The 15591-nt window shown below is 45.0% G+C and overlaps 1 long non-coding RNA gene across 1 annotated transcript; it reads right to left on the bottom strand.

The window, feature by feature from the left end:
- Positions 1-3456: 3456 nt before the first annotated feature.
- On the bottom strand, positions 3457-15453 carry LOC142249172 (uncharacterized). Its single transcript, XR_012725002.1, has 3 exons — positions 14597-15453; positions 14171-14487; positions 3457-5030 (listed from the first exon to the last, which is right to left on the bottom strand). It is a non-coding gene; the product is annotated as an uncharacterized LOC142249172 (long non-coding RNA).
- Between the last annotated feature and the right edge of the window lie 138 nt (positions 15454-15591).

Here is a 15591-nt window from a genome sequence, read left to right as displayed (position 1 = left end):
AACAACTTTCCCTTTGTGATTTCTCACATCTCCAGATCCACGCAAATGTGAGAACGTGACGTCTCCTGGAAGGTCTGCAGCGCGTGGAGACGGAGGGCGCCATGTGAGACCGCCGCTGTCTGCCAGGAGAAATCAATGATTTCATTATTTTCCAAATTAATGTCAATTAAACCCTAAGCAGAGGAGCTGGCGGAGACGGTGGCTGCGCTGTGCCGCGGCGCGGGGAAATCTTATTTGTGCTTGGAATGGGTTCATAATGAATAATTTATGTCAATGTGGCCTGTAAAGAATCTGATGAAAAGGACTGAGCGTATATGGCCCAGACAGTTCTGGTGTCCGTCACCTGTGTCATCCCAGCCCAGTCCCTGCGCATCAGCTGTGATCCGTCACTCCAGCTCAGATGCTTTGTCTATTGGAGTCTGAAATCCACAACCTCTCTCACTATAATCTCAGAATGCTTTAATGTAAATTATCCATGCTTTATACTGCAACGTAGTCTGAAGTCCACGTTCCTTCTTATTACAGACTCGCACTGCTGCACCATCGCTCCTCCATGCTTTATACTGCAGCTTTTCTCAATTATAACACATCTATGATCAGTGCTCCACATATATGAATATGTGTGCAGTATTAATGTATTGCACTGTCTGCTCTCTGTGCTTTACACTGCATCTTTGCTCATTTATAACACATCTATCATCTGTTGGAGTCTAAAATTCAAGTTTTTTCTAAGGCTTTGCGCACACAGTGCATTTTTATGCATTTTTTTAATGCAGTTTTCACGAAACTGCAAGCAATCCTTAACTAAAGTCAATGAGAAACCTGATGTCTTGTGATCACATTGTGTATTTTCTTCTTGCAGATTTGGTGCAGAAAATAATCTGCAGCTTGTCAATCCTTTCTGCATTTTTCACCATTGAACGCAATAAAAATGCATGCAAATAATGTGCGTTTTTGCGCTGTTTTTTTTCTGCCAAGAGATGCAGAAGTGATGCAGAAATTTCTGGAACCAAATACTCAAAGCGCACACATAGACTAAAGGCCGCTTTCCACGCAACGACATCGCTAACACGATGTCGTTGGGGGTCACGGAATTCGTGACACACATCCGTTCTCGTTAGCAACGTCTTTGCGTGTGACACGTACGAGCGACCGCTAACGAGCAAAAATACTCACCTTATCGTTGATCGTTGACACGCCGTCCAGTTCCCAAATATCGTTGCTGCTGCTTGGATGATGTAGTTCGTCGTTCCTGCGGCAGCACACATCGCTCCGTGTGACACCGCAGGAACGAGGAACCTCTCCTTACCTGCGGCCGCCCGCAATGAGGAAGGAAGGAGGTGGGCGGGATGTTACGGCTGCTCATCCCCGCCCCTCCGTTCTATTGGGCGGCCGCTTAGTGACGTCGCTGTGACGCCGAACGAACCGCCCCCTTAGAAAGGAGGCGGTTCGCCGGTCACAGCGACGTCTCTAGGCAGGTAAGTGCGTGTGACGGCTCCGAGCGATGTGCGGCACGGGCAGTGATTTGCCCGTGATGCACAACCGACGGAGGCAGGTACGCAAGCTAGCGATATCGGTAAAGATATCGCAGCGTATAAAGCGGCCTTTAGGCTATGTGCGCACGTTGCGTTTTTTCATGCGTTTCCGCAGCGTTTTGAGCTGCAGCGTTTTAATGTAAAAATGCATGCGTTTTGATTTCCAAGCAAAGTCTATGGGAAATAGGGATATTGTGTGCGCACTATGCTTAAAAAAACGCTGCGTTTTTTGTGACAAAAATTTGTTAAAATCTCTGCGTTTGAAGAAGCAGCATGTCAATTGTTTTGAGCGTTTTGGCAGCGTTTTGCTAACATTGAAGTCAATGAGAATTATCAAAATGCATCCTAAATCAAAATCCTAGCATTTTACATGCATTTTTGATGCAAAACGTACAGTTAGGTCCAGAAATATTTGGACAGTGACACAAGTTTTGTTATTTTAGCTGTTTACAAAAACATGTTCAGAAATACAATTATATATATAATATGGGCTGAAAGTGCACACTCCCAGCTGCAATGTGAGAGTTTTCACATCCAAATCGGAGAAAGGGTTTAGGAATCATAGCTCTGTAATGCATAGCCTCCTCTTTTTCAAGGGACCAAAAGTAAATTGGACAAGGGACTCTAAGGGCTACAATTAACTCTGAAGGCGTCTCCCTCGTTAACCTGTAATCAATGAAGTAGTTAAAAGGTCTGGGGTTGATTACAGGTGTGTGGTTTTGCATTTGGAAGCTGTTGCTGTGACCAGACAACATGCGGTCTAAGGAACTCTCAACTGAGGTGAAGCAGAACATCCTGAGGCTGAAAAAAAAGAAAAAATCCATCAGAGAGATAGCAGACATGCTTGGAGTAGCAAAATCAACAGTCGGGTACATTCTGCAAAAAAAGGAATTGACTGGTGAGCTTGGGAACTCAAAAAGGCCTGGGCGTCCACAGATGACAACAGTGGTGGATGATCGCCGCATACTTTCTTTGGTGAAGAAGAACACGTTCACAACATCAACTGAAGTCCAGAACACTCTCAGTGAAGTAGGTGTATCTGTCTCTAAGTCAACAGTAAAGAGAAGACTCCATGAAAGTAAATACAAAGGGTTCACATCTAGATGCAAACCATTCATCAATTACAAAAATAGACAGGCCAGAGTTAAATTTGCTGAAAAACACCTCATGAAGCCAGCTCAGTTCTGGAAAAGTATTCTATGGACAGATGAGACAAAGATCAACCTGTACCAGAATGATGGGAAGATAAAAGTTTGGAGAAGAAAGGGAACGGCACATGATCCAAGGCACACCACATCCTCTGTAAAACATGGTGGAGGCAACGTGATGGCATGGGCATGCATGGCTTTCAATGGCACTGGGTCACTTGTGTTTATTGATGACATAACAGCAGACAAGAGTAGCCGGATGAATTCTGAAGTGTACCGGGATATACTTTCAGCCCAGATTCAGCCAAATGCCGCAAAGTTGATCGCACGGCGCTTCATAGTACAGATGGACAATGACCCCAAGCATACAGCCAAAGCTACCCAGGAGTTCATGAGTGCAAAAAAGTGGAACATTCTGCAATGGCCAAGTCAATCACCAGATCTTAACCCAATTGAGCATGCATTTCACTTGCTCAAATCCAGACTTAAGACGGAAAGACCCACAAACAAGCAAGACCTGAAGGCTGCGGCTGTAAAGGCCTGGCAAAGCATTAAGAAGGAGGAAACCCAGCGTTTGGTGATGTCCATGGGTTCCAGACTTAAGGCAGTGATTGCCTCCAAAGGATTCGCAACAAAATATTGAAAATAAAAATATTTTGTTTGGGTTTGGTTTATTTGTCCAATTACTTTTGACCTCCTAAAATGTGGAGTGTTTGTAAAGAAATGTGACAATTCCTACAATTTCTATCAGATATTTTTGTTCAAACCTTCAAATTAAACGTTACAATCTGCACTTGAATTCTGTTGTAGAGGTTTCATTTCAAATCCAATGTGGTGGCATGCAGAGCCCAACTCGCCAAAATTGTGTCACTGTCCAAATATTTCTGGACCTAACTGTATGCTTTTTTTGTCAAAATCAAAGCATGCGTTTTTGGCATTATAGTGAGATCAAGAGGTTTCCCTTTGCCCTCACATCCAGCCCGACTTAAAAATAAGAGTCTAACAAAATTGTAAACTTACTTTTTAAATAAATTTGAAATATCAATAATCTTTTTATCAAAATTAACATTATAGTGTATGATTTTAAGCATGAATCTTTTTTTTTTTTTACATTTTTTTTCCTATTGTTTGAATGTTCAAACTTTATTTAGTAGTGTCTTTGTATTGAAAACGCATCTGACTTTAAGCACCGAGAATGCATGTAAAACGCGGTCAAAACGCTGCAAGGGCAGATTGCACAATACCCTGTGACGACCTGATAGGCCAGGGCGTCACACATACAGTTTTTGAAAGTTTGATTAGCGCAATCACTGACGTTTTCTGGGTCTTGCTCCTGTAACTGTGTGTTATCTCCTTTAACATTATGATGCATATGTATTTCTGATCAGAAGGCGTAAAATATTTTTGTACATGTCACGATTTGGCATAAATCTTGCCCAATTCTCTTTGTTAGTTGAATATCTTACAACATTATTAGTATATATGGGCCGTTACTTAATCGGGTTCACCTTCCTCTATGCTTTACACTGCAGCTTTGCTTTAAGAAAAAGTGTTTTTGCATGAGGGAACATGGCGTAAATGTCCATCAAGTGGGCGCCAATGATCACACATCCTGCACCGCTATATGTGCATACGGTATTACCTGATAAGGGGGCTTCTAACAGTAATGAGGGAGTGGGGATGGTATCACTTGATTAAGGGGGCTTCTAATAGTGAGACCCTCAAAAACGTGGGAGCGGGGAATATTTTCTTCTTGGATTCAGAGCTATTTTTTCATCTCCCCTCTGCCACTAGGGGGCGCTATTTAAGGATTGGAATGCATTTAGTTTGAGCGGAGGTCCCCTTTAAGAAACGGTTATTGCACTTAGTCCCTATTCTTGTCAATAGATGATGACTGCTACGTTCACTTAGAAAAAAAACAACAAAAAAAAGACTGAAAATCCTCAATTTTCTTTCTCTCCTTTTTTGTTACCCCGGGAGATTATATTGGGCGCGGAGCTGTTCCCTATGATTTGCTCTGGCTTTTTTCCTTCTCTTTGATCTCTTCTTCTTCAGCTGGATGTGCTGACATTTTCTTTCCTCTTCCCAAGGTTTTGCTTATGTGTCAGAATGCAGATTTCACTCCCTTGTGCCAAAAAAAAAGTTTAGAAGTCGGCTGGTGCTCTGCGGGCGCGCTCGCTCTCAGTTTAGTTGATGGATTTTGTCATGACAATGACTTGAGCTGAGTGAATCTATAAAACCTAGGAAGCATCTTCATCTTCATCATCGTCATCACTGCTCCGCTGGAGACCGGCCGTCGCTTTCTCTTGGATATTGTTTAAAAACTCTCTTCTTTGTGCAAAGAAATCTGCAAAGAGTCACAAGAAAAAAGGTTACAATGTTTAAAGTGGAACGCCTGACTAAATTATAAATTGTAAATTATCCTCCTATGATCTTCACATTATTAGATTCTTGGTAAAAAAAAAAATGGCAGAGAATCAGCAAAGTGTCAGGAAGCCAAGACTGGATATTGTTACATTGTGGCAACCTTGTGTCTTCTTTTTCTGTTGTTTTTCCTTCATAGAGGAAAACAGAAAACAAATTGTTACTAATACACAAACCGATATGATAGTTGTCGTTGGACTGTGTAAAACGACATACAGTGAAAAGTATTCACCCCCCACATTGCAAATTTGTTTATTATCAAAACATCCAAAAATTTCAGCTGTTTACCATAGAAGAAGGAAATTGTAAATACTGAACACAACTAATATAAACAAGTGGTTTCTCCAAAACTAAACTCAGACGTTTTGCTGTCAGTGTGCTTGTGCTGTCAGTGTGCTCTCAGTGTGCTTGTGCTGTCAGTGTGATGTCAGTGTGCTTGTGCTGTCAGTTTGCTATCAGTGTGCTGTCAGTGTGCTCTCAGTGTGCTTGTGCTGTCAGTGTGCTCTTAGTGTGCTTGTGCTGTCAGTGTGCTTGTGCTGTCAGTGTGCTGTCAGTGTACTTGTGCTCTCTGTGCTATCAGTGTGCTGTCAGTGTGCTTGTGCTGTCAGTGTGCTCTCAGTGTGCTGTCAGTGTGCTTGTGCTGTTAGTGTGCTTGTGCTGTCAGTGTGCTGTCAGTGTGCTTGTGCTGTCAGTGTGCTTGTGCTGTCAGTGTGCTGTCAGTGTGCTTGTGCTGTCAGTGTGCTCTCAGTGTGCTGTCAGTGTGCTTGTGCTGTCAGTGTGCTGTCAGTGTGCTTGTGCTGTCAGTGTGCTTGTGCTGTCAGTGTGTTGTCAGTGTGCTTGTGCTGTCAGTGTGCTCTCAGTGTGCTTGTGCTGTCAGTGTGCTCTCAGTGTGCTTGTGCTGTCAGTGTGCTGTCAGTGTGCTTGTGCTGTCAGTGTGTTGTCAGTGTGCTTGTGCTGTCAGTGTTCTCTCAGTGTGCTTGTGCTGTCAGTGTGCTCTCAGTGTGCTTGTGCTGTCAGTGTGCTCTCAGTGTGCTTGTGCTGTCAGTGTGCTTGTGCTGTCAGTCTGCTCTTAGTGTGCTCTCAGTGTGCTTGTGCTGTCAGTGTGCTGTCAGTGTGCTTGTGCTGTCAGTGTGCTTGTGCTGTCAGTGTTCAATTTGTTTTTTTCCTCAGCAGCTGTTACTCATTAAGGCTTTGTGCGCACTAGAACTGTGAAGTTTCTCAAGAAAATTTCTTGAGAAACTTCTGGGAGTGGAAGATTTCCGGACCTCCGGAAAAAATCCGCACCAAATCCGCGGTAAATCTGCATGCGGATTTGCCGCGGATTAGCCGCGAATTTGCGTGATTTTCCCGCAGGTTGTTCCCTGCGGATTTTGCAGGCTGTACTGCCGAAATCTGCAGGGTACCTGCGGAAACGAATTGACATGCTCATTTTCTCAAGAAATTTTCTCAAGAAATTCTTCTCAAGGAAATTTCTTGAGAAAAATCCGCAGCATGTGCACAGCTATTTTTTTTTCACATAGGATTTGCTGGGAAATGTCTGCACAAAGATTGTAAATCCGCGGGTAAAATGCACTAGTGCGCACATAGCCTTACAGTCATGTACATAACCATTTACAGTGTTCTCTGCTACATGATAGAATTGCATTTAGAAAAACGGATGTCACTAGGATGCTCCGTCTGACATCCATTTTTTCCTCGCACTCATTGACTTGCATTGGCGAGTCTCGGACTTATTCTAAATCAAATCGCGGCATGCTGCGACTTTTCTCGAATCCAGAATCTGGATGTGAGAAAAGCTGACCAACAGCTCTCCCTCATTGACTAACATTGGTCCGAGTGCAATGCGACATTTTCTTGTGTGAGCATACCCTAAGCTGACGTCTTTCTACTAACATATCACCAGGACACAGAGTTAATTACGGGTCTGGGGGCTCCAAATCGTTCACTAGACCCAGATGGCACACCCCACCTGTAGAGTCCTCATCCCTGGTGACAACTAGTCCTGGTCTTCAGCACTGATGATAGTCTCTGCCATCCGTCTGACCTGTCAGGGGGTGTCATGGGTGAAAGACAATCCTATGGTGTCCAGCAATAGAAGGTCACAGCATTTGGCTGGGCAAAATGCGCCCTGACTTTCTATTGTTCCTGCTGTTAGTATGCAGTGTACTGGGTATCTCCTCTGCTGTGTTTTCTTCCTTTTCCCTTTAGGACCCAGCAGAGCTCCTTTTCCCTTCAGCTGCCAATCATCTGTATTTCCCCTTGGGTTTAAATATTCTCATTTTCCATGAACTTGTGCTGGTGATATTCAGTTCCTTCACAAGCTCTGGATGCAAGCAGGTGGCTTGCACTTATCTGTAGAAGCGTTGAAAAAAATAAAAAAAAAAACTCACCAGAAAAAAAGCCACCAGCCAAAATCAGGTCAAAATGGCAAATGCACTCGCAGGTTGCAGCCGACCCACCATGACAAAAGGTATAGGTAACACAGGTGCGGAATACCGATGGAACAGCCACTCTCAACCTACCAAATCATACAGGGGTGGCTGCTGGTATTGAATATGCACACTAATAGGGTTTTACATAGGGCACCAGTCGCACAGGTACATGCAATGCCCAGTGTCCGGTTCACAGCCTATTGATCACGCCCTTCTATTAGATCAGGCGGGCTGCCCAGCACTATTTGCGTGCACTAGCATACAGGACTGACACCCTGGAGGGACTGGCTGCATCCTCCGAAAAATTGTGCAATGATAATGATATACAGTAAAATGATAATAAATGTGAGGTATTGGTCCATATTTTGGCCAAAATACATAAGCTCGGAACCCAAACGTCAAGGGTCCCCACGCTTACGAGTCCCTTCATTGTATTAAAAAATAATTTACTGAAAGGGACATAAATTCAAAGAAAAAAATAAAAAAAACACCAGAAAAAAGCCACCAGCCAAATCAGGTCAATATTTGGCTGGTGGCTTTTTTTTCTGGTGAGTTTTTTTGATTTTTTTTTCTTTCAATTTATGTCCTTTTTGGTGATTTATATCTATAGAAGCATTGCTACTCTTTGCTGAAGTTCTTCCTGAGGCATCTGGAGATAAGTGGTTCATGTGCTTTCCCCTGTGTCCTCCTTGTGTCTTCTTTAGTGTTTAGTGGGGTGGATGAAGAACTCATCCCACCCTTTCCCTATCTAGGGCCCAGGTCTAGGGTCTGGTATCCAGCATGGCGTACAGATGCGGAACCTATCTAGGGTGGTGAGGGACTCCAGGGGTCATCGGTAGGTTTGGTCAGGGGTCACCATCTCCAGATTCCGTAGACTTAGGGTTTCCATTCCCTTTTGCCATTTGCTTGGTACTCCCCGTACCTAGCGTGACAGGGGGAGAAGATTAGAAGATTCCTGGAAGGTGAAGAGGAATAATAGGACTAATGATGGGACTGTGACGGGGAGCGGCTGCTGCTTATGGGAATATAGGGTCAATACATTCTTGTTTTATGACCAAGTCTCAAGAGATGAAGGAGATGGCTCATTAAGAGTCTGAGGAAGAACCAACTTATTTTACAGCCACAATAAACCAAATACTTAAAATACTATGTTATATTTCTATCCTCATTTATAGACATTCTGGAAACCCCTCTTCATCCTCATCATCACCCTCCAGTTTCTAAGCAGCTCAGCTGCCCTCTCGGCACCCTGCAGATGCACATTTGATGCACCTATCTAACCTTCTTCTGGAGGGGGTATCTTATTATATTTTCAGGCAATGTATTTGGGTTTTGATTGTGCAGTGCATAGAGCATCTATGTTGCGTTCGTTACTTGGAATTTCGCTTGGGTACTAACTAGCAAAAAGAACAAAATTCTTCTGTAACCAATGCCATCAGTATTCTTTGTCACAAGAAGGTTGCAAACGTCTTGAGACATCTCACTGGCTTTACTCATCATGAGCTGTTTCTTGTGTGGCACCTTGGTAATGAGACACATTCTTATAGGCCATCAGCTGAACCAGCTGATATTATTTTTCATTAAGTGGCAGGATTGCTTTCTAATTACTAATCAATTTCATTTGCGGTCATGACTTTCCAAGGCTTTTTGCACCTTTCTTTCTTCCTGTGGTCAATAGTTTTTCCCTGTGTAATTTTTCATTATTACACATCACTTAACTTATAGTCATCTATGGCTTGATTTCTTTGCCTGTGTGGATTGGGTGGGGTGTTACTGACATCTGGTGAAAAATCTATGACAAAAGCACCTTTAGAAATATACTAGCTGTACTACTCGGCTTCGCCTGGGTTAATAACTGTTGTTAACAAAATAGAGTGTAGTAACAAAAATGTATTCTGCACACAAAAAACACAAAACAAATAGATATAAATGTAATTATTAAAAGGCAAAAACTAAGCTAATAGAAGCATTTCACAACATATATTTCAACACCACAGATATTCCACACAGATTTAACTAAATTGGCCAAGTAATGTGCTCCGTCTGTCTCTTTCCCTGTCTGTCTCTTTCCCCGTCTGTCTCTTTCCCCGTCTGTCTCTTTCCCCGTCTGTCTCTTTCCCTGTCTGTCTCTTTCCCTGTCTGTCTCTTTCCCCATCTGCCTGTCTCTGTCTGTCTCTTTTTTTTATCAGAGAAGCTGTGGAGAGAAAGCGCACATATGGTCTTATCTGATAACAATGCGGGTGTGAAAAACACTGTGGAAAGAGAGCGCAATAGGGTCTTACCCCACAAAACAGAAAGGGTATGATTCACAGAGGTTACTCACCAAGTGTAGTTGTGAAAGTCACAACCACTATGCAGGCATATATACTGGGTCAACGGCAGCAGTCATCCCTGTGATAATGATTTTTGGTAAGGAGATGGATGTTTGAACACCGCGCCAAAGACCACTGATGCAGGAGATGAATTTAACGTGACTTTATTCCATGTTCAGGTCTACGCATTTCAGGAGCGTCCGCTCCCTTCCTCAGGACAATACAGGCACAAGGTTTTTGATGTTGCTTGTGCCTGTATTGTCCTGAGGAAGGGAGCGGACGCTCCTGAAACGCGTAGACCTGAACATGGAATAAAGTCACGTTGAATTCATCTCCTGCATCAGTGGTCTTTGGCGCGGTGTTCAAACATCCATCTCCTTACCAAAAAACAATGCGGGTGTAGGAGATAGGACAGGTGCTCACCTGTGGTGGTTGTGACAGGCACAACTCCTATGAAGGCATAAAATGAATGCAGAAATGGTCAAGCAGCAGCCCCGATGATGCAGTGGAAAAACACAACGGTGGGTAGGAGAGTCGGGTTCACGCTGCGCTAAAAACCACGATGCCAGACGATATGATGAATTCTTTTCTTTATTTAGGACAGGTCAACGCGTTTCAAAGGCATATCCGCCTTCTTCATCAGGACAAGGAAAAGAACAGCATAATACATGCTGCTGCCAGGAGATACATATATACTACTAAACAGAGGTGCCACGCATACAAAAATGACGTCAGCCAGCCAGTGACTGGGCGTCACGTGGAGAAAGCAGGAAGGAGTAGAAAAAAGCAAGTAAAGGAAATGAAAAAAAATGAAAAAAAAAGGGGGAGGAGTGGGGTGTGAAAGGGTTACATTTTACTCAACCCGAAAGGAGAAATGAGAAGAGTGTGAAAAGATGACTTTATGATGTGTTGCAACAATGGAAAAATATATATATATATATTAGTGTATATATAAAGTGACAAAAGTGTGTTTAATTTTATAATCATGTGTCTAAGCCTACAAGAGCATGTAGTGTCAGACCGCGAGAAAAAAAACTCTGCATACAATGCAGGGAATTCCTCTGGAAATCATCCAGCAGTAGAAGGTAAAAAAAGGGTCAGAAGCGTGTGAAAAAAATGAACCGCGCATGCGCGGGCAAACTCCGCTGTGTAGCGAGAAGCGCTGACAAAGGTGAAATGAGTTCAAAGCGTGGGAAAAAAGTTTTTGCGCATGCGTGCGCCTGGAAAGGAGCCGCCAGAGCGGGGTGACAGGAGTTTGTGTGTGTCCGAGAAACAAGAAACTATATATATATACAGTTAGGTCCAGAAATATTTGGACAGTGACACAAGTTTTGTTATTTTAGCGGTTTACAAAAACATGTTCAGAAATACAATTCTATATATAATATGGGCTGAAAGTGCACACTCCCAGCTGCAATATGAGAGTTTTCACATCCAAATCAGAGAAAGGGTTTAGGAATCATAGCTCTGTAATGCATAGCCTCCTCTTTTTCAAGGGACCAAAAGTAATTGGACAAGGGACTCTAAGGGCTGCAATTAACTCTGAAGACGTCTCCCTCGATAACCTGTAATCAATGAAGTAGTTAAAAGGTCTGGGGTTGATTACAGGTGTGTGGTTTTGCATTTGGAAGCTGTTGCTGTGACCAGACAACATGCGGTCTAAGGAACTCTCAATTGGGGTGAAGCAGAACATCCTGAGGCTGAAAAAAAGAAAAAATCCATCAGAGAGATAGCAGACATGCTTGGAGTAGCAAAATCAACAGTCGGGTACATTCTGAGAAAAAAGGAATTGACTGGTGAGCTTGGGAACTCAAAAAGGCCTGGGCGTCCACGGGTGACAACAGTGGTGGATGATGGCCGCATACTTTCTTTGGTGAAGAAGAACCCATTCACAACATCAACTGAAGTCCAGAACACTCTCAGTGACGTAGGTGTATCTGTCTCTAAGTCAGTCAACAGTAAAGAGAAGACTCCATGAAAGTAAATACAAAGTGTTCACATCTAGATGCAAACCATTCATCAATTCCAAAAATAGACAGGCCAGAGTTAAATTTGCTGAAAAACACCTCATGAAGCCAGCTCAGTTCTGGAAAAGTATTCTATGGACAGATGAGACCAAGATCAACCTGTACCAGAATGATGGGAAGAAAAAAGTTTGGAGAAGAAAGGGAACGGCACATGATCCAAGGCACACCACATCCTCTGTAAAACATGGTGGAGGCAACGTGATGGCATGGGCATGCATGGCTTTCAATGGCACTGGGTCACTTGTGTTTATTGATGACATAACAGCAGACAAGAGTAGCCGGATGAATTCTGAAGTGTACCGGGATATACTTTCAGCCCAGATTCAGCCAAATGCCGCAAAGTTGATCGGTCGGCGCTTCATAGTACAGATGGACAATGACCCCAAGCATACAGCCAAAGCTACCCAGGAGTTCATGAGTGCAAAAAAGTGGAACATTCTGCAATGGCCAAGTCAATCACCAGATCTTAACCCAATTGAGCATGCATTTCACTTGCTCAAATCCAGACTTAAGATGGAAAGACCCACAAACAAGCAAGACCTGAAGGCTGCGGCTGTAAAGGCCTGGCAAAGCATTAAGAAGGTGGAAACCCAGCGTTTGGTGATGTCCATGGGTTCCAGACTTAAGGCAGTGATTGCCTCCAAAGGATTCGCAACAAAATATTGAAAATAAAATTTTTTTTTTGGGTTTGGTTTATTTGTCCAATTACTTTTGACCTCCTAAAATGTGGAGTGTTTGTAAAGAAATGTGACAATTCCTACAATTTCTATCAGATATTTTTGTTCAAACCTTCAAATTAAACGTTACAATCTGCACTTGAATTCTGTTGTAGAGGTTTCATTTCAAATCCAATGTGGTGGCATGCAGAGCCCAACTCGCGAAAATTGTGTCACTGTCCAAATATTTCTGGACCTAACTGTATATATATATATATATATATATATATATATATTATACTGGTATGTAGGCACATTGTAGGGTATTTTGTGGGTACACTACGAGACTGTATTTCTGTACCACTTGGCACTATTACATGAGTATTATATTGGGCCGGTATTTTGGCTTTGCTGATATTGGTTAGTTACTGGTGTTGTAGACCATTGTGGGGTATTTTTCCAGTATTATTTCTGGTACTGCATGAGTACAAAATATAAAACCTGTATAATAGGGGTATTAGGTGAGTAGTATTTGGGTCTTTAAGGGGTATTGCATGTGTGCTGTGTGGAGTTAGTATTTTGGGACTGTATGGGCCAATTATAATTTTTATGCAACTTTAGGGCTATTGGTTGGATACAAATCATTTGTATTTGGGATATTACATCGGTGCTATATGTGGCTGTTAGATAAAACTGGCATTGTATGGGGTACTGTTGAGTAGTTTATGGAGCTGGTATTTGGTCACTGTGGGTATTGGTTGGACTGAATATTGGGCACTGTATGTCTGGCCGCCCCTGAATACATCAGGGTGCCATAGGGAACTGCATCCTCACCCAGGGTGCAGGGCCCACCCCCCATGGTTCCAGGTACCCAAGAAACCGATGTCACTCCCATCTGCACTACAAAACCCAATCACCTCACAGCAGTCACTGTCAGACACACCAGTGAGTTGGACTAGCTGGAAAATGGGCCAGCAGCTTGGGAACTGGGCAGACTGAAAGCGGGAGACAGAGAGTGAGCTCCTGGAGAGCTAAGGGACACTGATTGGGTCACAAGCAGTGATTTGGGTTCAGAGGAGTTGGGGACCGGTTGCAGGGACATTGGACAAGGGTGTGATGGACGTAGTCTTGGAGGGACTGTCGGCATCAGAAGGGCCCAACAGAACTGACCGGTACCAAGCACGACAGGGTACAGGACCCTAGGTCAGGAGCCAATTCAACGTCCTGACTCTTCACCTGAAAGGGAGAGGATCTTCAAGGTCTTCCCTACGAGCTCAGAGGTTGAGGGCATCAGCACAATGAGGATTTTTACTGACATAGCGATCCACTGAAGTCCCAAGTGCCAGCCCTTAAGAGCACAGCTACACTACACATAGTGAGCAGGGCCCCCAACAGCTTCAAGCCACGGGGACCATCAAAGGACAATAAATTGTGCACGGAGGCAAGCTCCGAATCACTAAGTGACACCGGTGGGACCAGGTACTTGGACGGGCTCCCGGCAGCGGCAGCTGAGACTTTGGTTTACCTACAGTGTGTGTGTCTCCTTTCTAAACCTCATCCAACACCACGACTACCCACAGTAAGTACCCTTATCCTCCCAAACCTACCAACACCCTGAGCCCGGGGCCTTCCCTACCTGTGGAGGGACCGACATCTTGCTGCTTCACACCATCTGCCCCGGTACTCCTTCCAGCAGCGGCGGTACTCCCATTACCGCAACCCATAGGTGGCGTCACAAACGTTTCCTAAGTAAATATTCCCCTTTTTACGGAACAAAGTGTCCGCCAAGCCGGGTCCGGACCCCTCGAGCCACAACGATCCCGGATCCGAGCAGCACATATGCAGTATTGCCTTTGTACTGTTAATGGGGTTCTCTACGGTATAATTTAAGCACAAGATGGCAGTATAAATAGTCTTATTTTCTCGGCTCCCATATTCTTTGCTTTTCTCCATCTACGGAATAAAAAAAAAAAAAAAAAAAGAAGACGTCATGCAGTGTTTAGCCCAGTAGCCCCCACAGATCTATATGTGTAGTCGGCCTTTCACCATCTCATCTGCTTACCCCGAAGGCCAACCCTGGTCAGCCATTCATGGCAGGCACGATACTGCTTAAGGAACGTGTCTCTGACTGTGGAGCCCCCCCCCCCTGACCAATCCTAAAGGAAGCAAGGGTCGTGCCCATATCCCCTCTTTCCACCATTCCCTAGGTGAGCCACTAATTGGGATGCCCAGCTGACCAACGGGATCACAAGAGAAAGGGGGGTCCAGCCACACCTACAGGGGTTAAATTCAGTGCCCGGGGTCAGCGATTTCCTCTTTCCCTCTGGCTGCCCCTCTAGAAGCTTTTGTGCTTTTGTTCCTGAGGACCCCATGGAGACGATCGTCATGGCTGACTCCCTGATGGAGGCCCTGCGGCAGAGAGCGGCACAGGAAGGTGAGCACTGGCTACAAGCCCTTATTTCTGGCCTCAGCGCTCCCCTCCCTGCGCCCTCTCCGGCTTCTCAGGGAATACTATCCATCCCTGGGACTCCGTCCACCGCAGCCCCTCCAGGCCACCCCATAGATCAGTATGCCCAGGCCTCATCCTCACAAGTCCCCACCACAGCCCCTCCGGACTTCCCCATAGATCAGCCCGAGTGCTCGCTAGCCTCCCCCGCAGCCCCACACTCCAGCACTAGCTCCCCCGGGATCCAGCCGGTCACTAGCCCCCTGCACACGGAGCTCTCAGCCCAAGCCAAGCCCAGGGAGCTGCCGAGCCAGGGAGACCGACGCTCCCAGCGCTGCTCTCGCCCCCCACAGCGCCTCCGGGTCACCGGTGAACCCCTGCATCACCGGCGCCGGCCAGGAAAAGCTAAGCCCCACGTGGAAGCGCCCCGCCCCCTCCAGAGATCCAGAGCCAGGAGACAAGTCCCTGCCTCCTCTTCCAGGCCGAGCGTCCTGGCTCCGCCCACCATGCAGCGTCATTCCCGGCCACCGCCCACTCCCCTGTTACAATGCCAGCAGGCGAGCACCTCCCCTCCTACAGGCTCCGCCCCTCCAGCAGGCTCCGGTGTGATG

Source organism: Anomaloglossus baeobatrachus, chromosome 8, assembly GCF_048569485.1.
Source record: "Anomaloglossus baeobatrachus isolate aAnoBae1 chromosome 8, aAnoBae1.hap1, whole genome shotgun sequence".
NCBI classification, from domain to species: domain Eukaryota; kingdom Metazoa; phylum Chordata; class Amphibia; order Anura; family Aromobatidae; genus Anomaloglossus; species Anomaloglossus baeobatrachus.
This window is presented reverse-complemented; position numbering and strand designations above follow the sequence as displayed.